Raw genomic sequence first — 7,601 nt, 5'->3', positions numbered from 1 at the left:
GGTTCGGGGCGGGCAGTGTTGCCTCCTCGGCGTACTGACATACCGCGTCACCTCGGCTGGACGGGGGGCTTCGTCAACACTTCATTAACCCACGCCGGGGACTTCGGCGTCACTCTGCCGACCTGCATTGGCCATGCTATGTCACCACTTCAGAGTGCCGAGCTCTTCGCTCTGCCACCTCGGGACCGGCTTGGGGGATGGAACCTTGTCCAGCATCAAGCTCGGACCGCGTCATCAATGCCGAACACATTAACCAGCTAAGTCGCTTTCATGCTCAAAGTTTTAAATTTTTAACTTGTGTTCAGTTCGACCATGCTCACATACATTGTTCGTTAAAAGAAACTCCCCTTACCCATGTTAACTGGGGGCTCTTAAAATTTACACGAGCCGTTCTATAATAATGTGTTTTCTTCTTGGTCGTTGCAAAGTCTTTTTCTACTGCTCCTTTTTCGACTCGAGTGTATGGTCAATAGCCGGATAGCCTAGCTTCTCTCTAAAGCCACTCGAGTTTAGTTTGCTAAAATGGCCTCGGAGAAGCACTCCGCCTTCGGGATAAGGAGCTTGAAGCCGTAGACTGACCCCTTGAAGTCTTGAGATCGGATGTGTCATGTTAAAACACGACAGAAGCACAATTTTCTTTTTCAAAAAAAGACCAATTTCTGGATTGGCACCAAATCTCGGTTTTGTCCGGACGTCAAGCTTTTACATAAGTTTTTGGGTTTTCGAGCCTATGGCACTTTTAAACTATTTGTGTGTTTCCAGCATAAGTCTCGTAGTGCAACGCTGAACACCTTTAGAGATTCTGCAAAAACATTCTCGGATATTGCTATATATGCATCGGTTTCGCATCGTGTCTTTGGTCAATAGTTGGGTTGCCCGGCTCCTGTGCTTGCCTCCTACATTCCGCTTTGTTCGGCTAGGTGTGCAAAGGGAGAACCACTGCGATTGTGCTTCCATCTCGCATGGTTAAGCACCTTAGTGGAGAAAGCTGAAAACTGACTATCACAATAAGTGTAAACTGGTCAGCGGTCCGATGACTGTGTTAAATGACGGGTTGTTCATAATGTTGGCCGAAGTGTTTACGGCTTGCCCTCGGCTAATGCCGAACACTAACCAGGGGCTAGTAGTTGGCCTCCCAACTTTAAGCTCCTATGACTAAGTGAAAGTTATAAAGCCCGCATATCTGATCACTACAAAAAAAGACACATCCGTGACATTTTGGGCCGAACGAAAAAAAATTGTCATACTTATGACACTTCTATGACGATAATTGTGACAAAACACAGTATCATCATAGTTGTGGTGGGCTCCTACTTCTATGACAAAAAATCATGACAGAAAATGGGCTTTTCGTCCTGGGCGGGCCGGAGACGCAGCTGCATGACATTCTTTGGGCCGTCCATGACGGAAAAACCGTGGTAGAAGCAAGGGCGAAGAAAATATCGGGGTGTTCCCGGTTACGGTAGGTGGTCGGGGCCGAGCGATGCGCATTTCTCTTGTACACGCACGCGCGTGGGTGCGAGGCGTTGGGCTCTAACTGAACCTGGGCGAGGCATTCGGCTCTAACTGAACCCGAGCGATTGCACTACAGGATACGCGTTACTGAACTCGAGCGATCGATTGATGGCTGTTAACTGAACCTGGTCGACCGATTCCTTCGCTACTGCTGCTAACTGAAGCCGATCGATGCTGCCTCTGGATGAACAGTGAGTGTTGCTCGGGGGTTTGGATGAACAGTTCCCGGTGGGGGTGGATGAATAGGACCCCGTGGTGTTGCCTCTGGATGAACAGGACCCCGATCGATCGAGCCAGTTGGGGCTGGATGAACAGGCCCCTGTGGAGGACTGGATGAACAGGACCACCCTATGGAGGGCTGGATGAACAGTAGATGGTGGAGGGCTGGATGAACAGTAGCCCGTGGAGGGGTGGTTGAACAGGAGCCCGTGGAGAGGGCAGGTTGAACAGTAGCCGGTGGAGGCTGGAGGAGGTCGACGGTGGATGAAGAGTCGCAGGTGGAGGCTTGAGGAGGTCGACGGTGGATGAACAGTAGCCCGTGGAGGCTGGAGGGGGTCGACGGTGGAGATGAACAGTATCCCGTGGAGTCCCGTTTTGCGGTATGCCACACCCCTCCCGATGAACAGGACCCCTGTTTCGACCGTCGCGCTCCAACACAAGTCTGTTTCCTCCGTTTTGCGGTATGCCACACCCCTCCCGATCAACAAGATCCCCGTTTCGACCGTAGGAGGTCCGTTTCCTCCGTTTTGCGGTACGCCAAACCCCTCCTGATGAACAGGATCCCATTTCGAACGTGGCCGGTCGAACACAAGGCCGTTTCCTTCGTTCTGCGGTACGCCAGGCCTCGTTTCCATCGGTTGTTCCGTCCAAGCCGGTTGGCTCCCACGTGTTCCGTTGCCTCCCGATGAACAGGACGCATTCTGTTGCCTCCCCATGAACACGACGACGACGCAGTTTCTCCGTTCCGACCCAACCATGTACACGACCCCTGGTCGTACCTATGCACGAGTAGGCATTCGAGACCTCGCCCATATGTACGTACGTGGCCGTATTTTCTTTCTTGCACACTGGCCGCTGTACGTACGTATACATGCTACATGCGCGCCTCTACTACAACACGTGAGCGCTCTACATCGACCAGTATGTACGTACACGTTCGCGACCAGAATGACAACGCTACGTATGCTTCGACTAGGTGGGTCCCGACTGTCAGGCACTTCCAATCGTTTTTTCTTTGCCCGGACGCACTTCCTTGCGTGCGAAGATGTAGATGGTAGGTCCCAGCAGCCAGGGGGAAACGTTTTTTTTGCAAAATACGGTTGCCCGTCCGGTGGGTCACTGCTGTCAGGTGGAGGAATCATTATTTTCCATGTAATAAGGAGGCACTTCCTTGCTGCGGCCGTGGACCCAGCTATCAGCCTCTCCATGTATAGTCCATGCCCGATGGAAGCCGTTCCTTGACCACGTTGACCACACCACGCCGAGAGCACCAGGGCGGTGGACGACGGCGAGGCCTAGGAAGGGGATGACACGGAGCCGGGAAGACGCGGCAGTGGATGCCCACGCGTAGAGAAGTATGAGGGTTCACTAGTTCGTTGCAGTGTGAGGCTGCCGTCGCGGCAGAATAACAAGGGGTGTGGGTGAGTGGAGGGATGGCCTGGCCAGCGGTGGGAGTAGTAGGGGGCCATGAGGCCTCCGCGGCATCGCAGCCGGCCACGGGAGGCAGGAGCACGAGGCACGACCGGCGCTGGTTTGGGCGGCTGGAGCAAAAAGACCAGAGGTTGAAGAAGCACTGCAGCCATTGAATGGACATCGTACGGTCACTGGAGCTAGAATCGTGCATATTGACTAAGTTGACAAAGCCCTCCATCCCCGTCAACTTAGTAGGCCCACAAGTCAGCCTGCCACTATACTGGGTCCCAGCTAGCAGGGGGAGTATTAATTTTTTTGTGCGTAATAAGGAGGCACTTCCTTGCGTGCGAAGATATAGCTAGTGGGTCTGAGCTGTCAGCGGCGGTAACGTTTTTTTTGCTAAATACAGAGGCCCTTCCGGTGGGTCCCAGATGTCAGGTGGAGGAATCATTATTTTGCGCGTAATAAGGAGGCATTTCCTTGCGTGCGGCCGTGGACCCAGCTGTCAGCCTCTCCACGTAAAGTCCACTTTAGATGCATGTCGGTCGTTGACCACGTTGACCAGGCCGCGCCGAGAGCACCAGGGCGGTGGACGACGGCGAGGCCTAGCAAGGGAAAGACACGGATCCAGGGAAGACTCGGCAGTTGTTTCCCACGCGGAGGGGAGTACAACTGTACGAGGGTTTACTGGTTCGTCTGCCGTCGCCGGAGAATAACAGCAGGCGTGGGTGAGTAGAGGGATGGCTAGGCCAGCGATGGGAGTACGGTGGGGCGGTGAGGCCTGCTACCTCTTGAGCACTGTGTTGGTTTTCCCTTGAAGAGGAAAGGGTGATGCAGCAAAGTAGCGTAAGTATTTCCCTCAGTTTTTGAGAACCAAGGTATCAATCCAGTAGGAGGCTACGCGTGAGTCCCTCGCACCTACACAAAACAAATAAATCCTCGCAACCAACGCGATAAGGGGTTGTCAATCCCTACACGGTCACTTACAAGAGTGAGATCTAATAGATATGATAAGATAGTATTTTTGGTATTTTTATAATAAAGATGCAAAGTAAAGAAAACAAAATAAAAACGGCGCCAGAAATAGCTTGTTGTCGGGAGATTAATATGATGGAAAATAGACCCGGGGGCCATAGGTTTCACTAGTGGCTTCTCTCAAGAGCATAAGTATTTTACGGTGGGTGAACAAATTACTGTTGAGCAATTGACAGAATTGAGCATAGTTATGAGAATATCTAGGTATGATCATGTATATAGGCATCACGTCTGAGACAAGTAGACCGACTCCTGCCTGCATCTACTACTATTACTCCACACATCGACCGCTATCCAGCATGCATCTAGAGTATTAAGTTCATAAGAACAGAGTAACGCCTTAAGCAAGATGACATGATGTAGAGGGATAAATTAATGCAATATGATAAAAAAACATCTTGCTATCCTCGATGGCAACAATACAATACGTGCCTTGCTGCCCCTACTGTCACTAGGAAAGGACACCGCAAGATTGAACCCAAAGCTAAGCACTTCTCCCATTGCAAGAAAGATCAATCTAGGAGGCCAAACCAAACTGATAATTCGAAGAGACTTGCAAAGATAGCCAATCATACATAAAAGAATTCAGAGAAGATTCAAATATTGTTCATAGATAAACTTGATCATAAACCCACAATTCATCGGTCTCAACAAACACACCACAAAAGAAGATTACATCGAATAGATCTCCACGAGAGAGGGGGAGAACATTGTATTGAGATCCAAAAAGAGAGAAGAAGCCATCTAGCTAATAACTATGGACCTGAAGGTCTGAGGTAAACTACTCACACTTCATCAGCGAGGCTATGGTGTTGATGTCGAAGCCCTCCGTGATCGATGCCCCCTCCCGGTGGAGCTCCGGAACAGGCCCCAAGATGGGATCTCGTGGGTACAGAAGGTTGCGGCGGTGGAATTAGGTTTTTGGCTCCGTATCTGATCGTTTGGGGTACGTAGGTATATATAGGAGGAAGGAGTACGTCGGTGGAGCAACATAGGGCCCACGAGGGTGGAGTGCGCGCCTGGGGGTAGGCGCGCAACCTACCTCGTGGCCTCCTGGAAGCTTCCCTGACTTAGGGTCCAAGTCTCCTGGATCATGTTCATTCCAAAAATCACGTTCCCGAAGGTTTCATTCCGTTTGGACTCCGTTTGATATTATTTTTTGCGAAACTCTGAAATAGGCAAAAAACAGCAATTCTGGGCTGGGCCTACGGTTAATAGGTTAGTCCCAAAAATAATATAAAAGTGAATAATAAAGCCCAATAATGTCCAAAACAGAAGATAATATAGCATGGAGCAATCAAAAACTATAGATACGTTGGAGACGTATCAAGCATCCCCAAGCTTAATTCCTGCTCGTCCTCGAGTAGGTAAATGATAAAAACAGAATTTTTGATGTGGAATGCTACTTGGCATAATTTCAATGTAATTCTTCTTAATTGTGGTATGAATATTCAGATCCGAAAGATTCAAGACAAAAGTTTAATATTGACATAAAAATAATAATACTTCAAGCATACTAACTAAGCAATTATGTCTTCTCAAAATAACCTGGCCAAAGAAAGTTATCCCTACAAAATCATATAGTCTGGCTATGCTCTATCTTCACCACATAAAATATTTAAATCATGCACAACCCCGATGACAAGCCAAGCAATCGTTTCATACTTTTGACATTCTCAAACTTTTTCAATCTTCATGCAATACATGAGCGTGAGCCATGGACATAGCACTATATGTGGAATAGAATGGTGGTTGTGGAGAAGACAAAAAGGAGAAGATAGTCTCACAACAACTAGGCGTATCAACGGGCTATGGAGATGCCCATCAATAGATATCAATGTGAGTGAGTAGGGATTACCATGCAACGGATGCACTAGAGCTATAAGTATATGAAAGCTCAACAAAAGAAACTAAGTGGGTGTGCATCCAACTCGCTTGCTCACGAAGACCTAGGGCATTTTTAGGAAGCCCATCATTGGAATATACAAGCCAAGTTCTATAATGAAAAATTCCCACTAGTATATGAAAGTGATATCATAGGAGACTCTCTATCATGAAGATTATGGTGCTACTTTGAAACACAAGTGTGGTAAAACGATAGTAACATTGTCCCTTCTCTCTTTTTCTCTCATTTTTTTATTTGGGCCTTTTCTCTCTTTTTATGGCCTCTTTTTTTCATCCGGAGTCTCATCCCGACTTGTGGGGGAATCACGGTCTCCATCATCCTTTCCTCACTTGGGACAATGCTCTAAAAATGATGACCATCACACTTTTATTTTCTTACAACTCAACTATTACAACTCAATACTTAGAACAAAATATGACTCTATGTGAATGCCTCTGGCGGTGTACCGGGATATGCAATGAATCAAGAGTGACATGTATGAAAGAATTATGAACGGTGGCTTTGCCACAAATACAATGTCAACTACATGATCATGCAAAGCAATATGACAATGATGGAGCGTGTCATAGTAAACGGAACGGTGGAAAGTTGCATGGCAATATATCTCGGAATGGCTATGGAAATGCCATGATAGGTAGGTATGGTGGCTGTTTTGAGGAAGGTATATGGTGGGTGTATGATACCGGCGAAAAGTGCGCGGTATTAGAGAGGCTAGCAATGCTGGAAGGAAGAAGAGTGCGTATAATCCATGGACTCAACATTAGTCATAAAGAACTCATATACTTATTGCAAAGATCTACAAGTTTTCAAAGCAAAGTGTTACGCGCATGCTCCTAGGGGGATAGATTGGTAGGAAAAGACCATCGCTTGTCCCCGACCGCCACTCATAAGGAAGACAGTCAATAAATAAATCATGCTCCGACTTCATCACATAACGGTTCACCATACGTGCATGCTACGGGAACACAACCTTCAACACAAGTATTTCTCAAATTCACAACTACTCAACTAGCACAACTTTGATATCACTACCTCCATATCTCAAAATAATCATCAAGCATCAAACTTCTCTTAGTATTCAACACACTCATAAAAAAGTTTTTACTAATCTTGAATACCTAGCATATTAGGATTATTTAAGCAAATTACCATGCTATTTAAGACTCTCAAAATAATCTAAGTGAAGCATGAGAGATCAATAGTTTCTATAAAACAAATCCACCACCGTGCTCTAAAAGATATAAGTGAAGTACTAGAGCAAAACGATATAACTCAAAAGATATAAGTGAATCACATAGAGTATTCTAATAATTTCCGAATCATGTGTGTCTCTCTCAAAAGGTGTGTACAGCAAGGATGATTGTGGTAAACTAAAAAGCAAAGACTCAAATCATACAAGACGCTCCAAGAAAAACACATATCATGTGGTGAATAAAAATATATCTCCAAGTAAAGTTACCGATGGAAGTAGACGAAAGAGGGGATGCCTTCCGGGGCATCCCCAAGCTTTGAC

Source organism: Triticum aestivum, chromosome 1D (genome assembly GCF_018294505.1).
Source record: "Triticum aestivum cultivar Chinese Spring chromosome 1D, IWGSC CS RefSeq v2.1, whole genome shotgun sequence".
NCBI lineage: Eukaryota > Viridiplantae > Streptophyta > Magnoliopsida > Poales > Poaceae > Triticum > Triticum aestivum.
Note: the sequence above shows the minus strand (reverse complement) of the source record.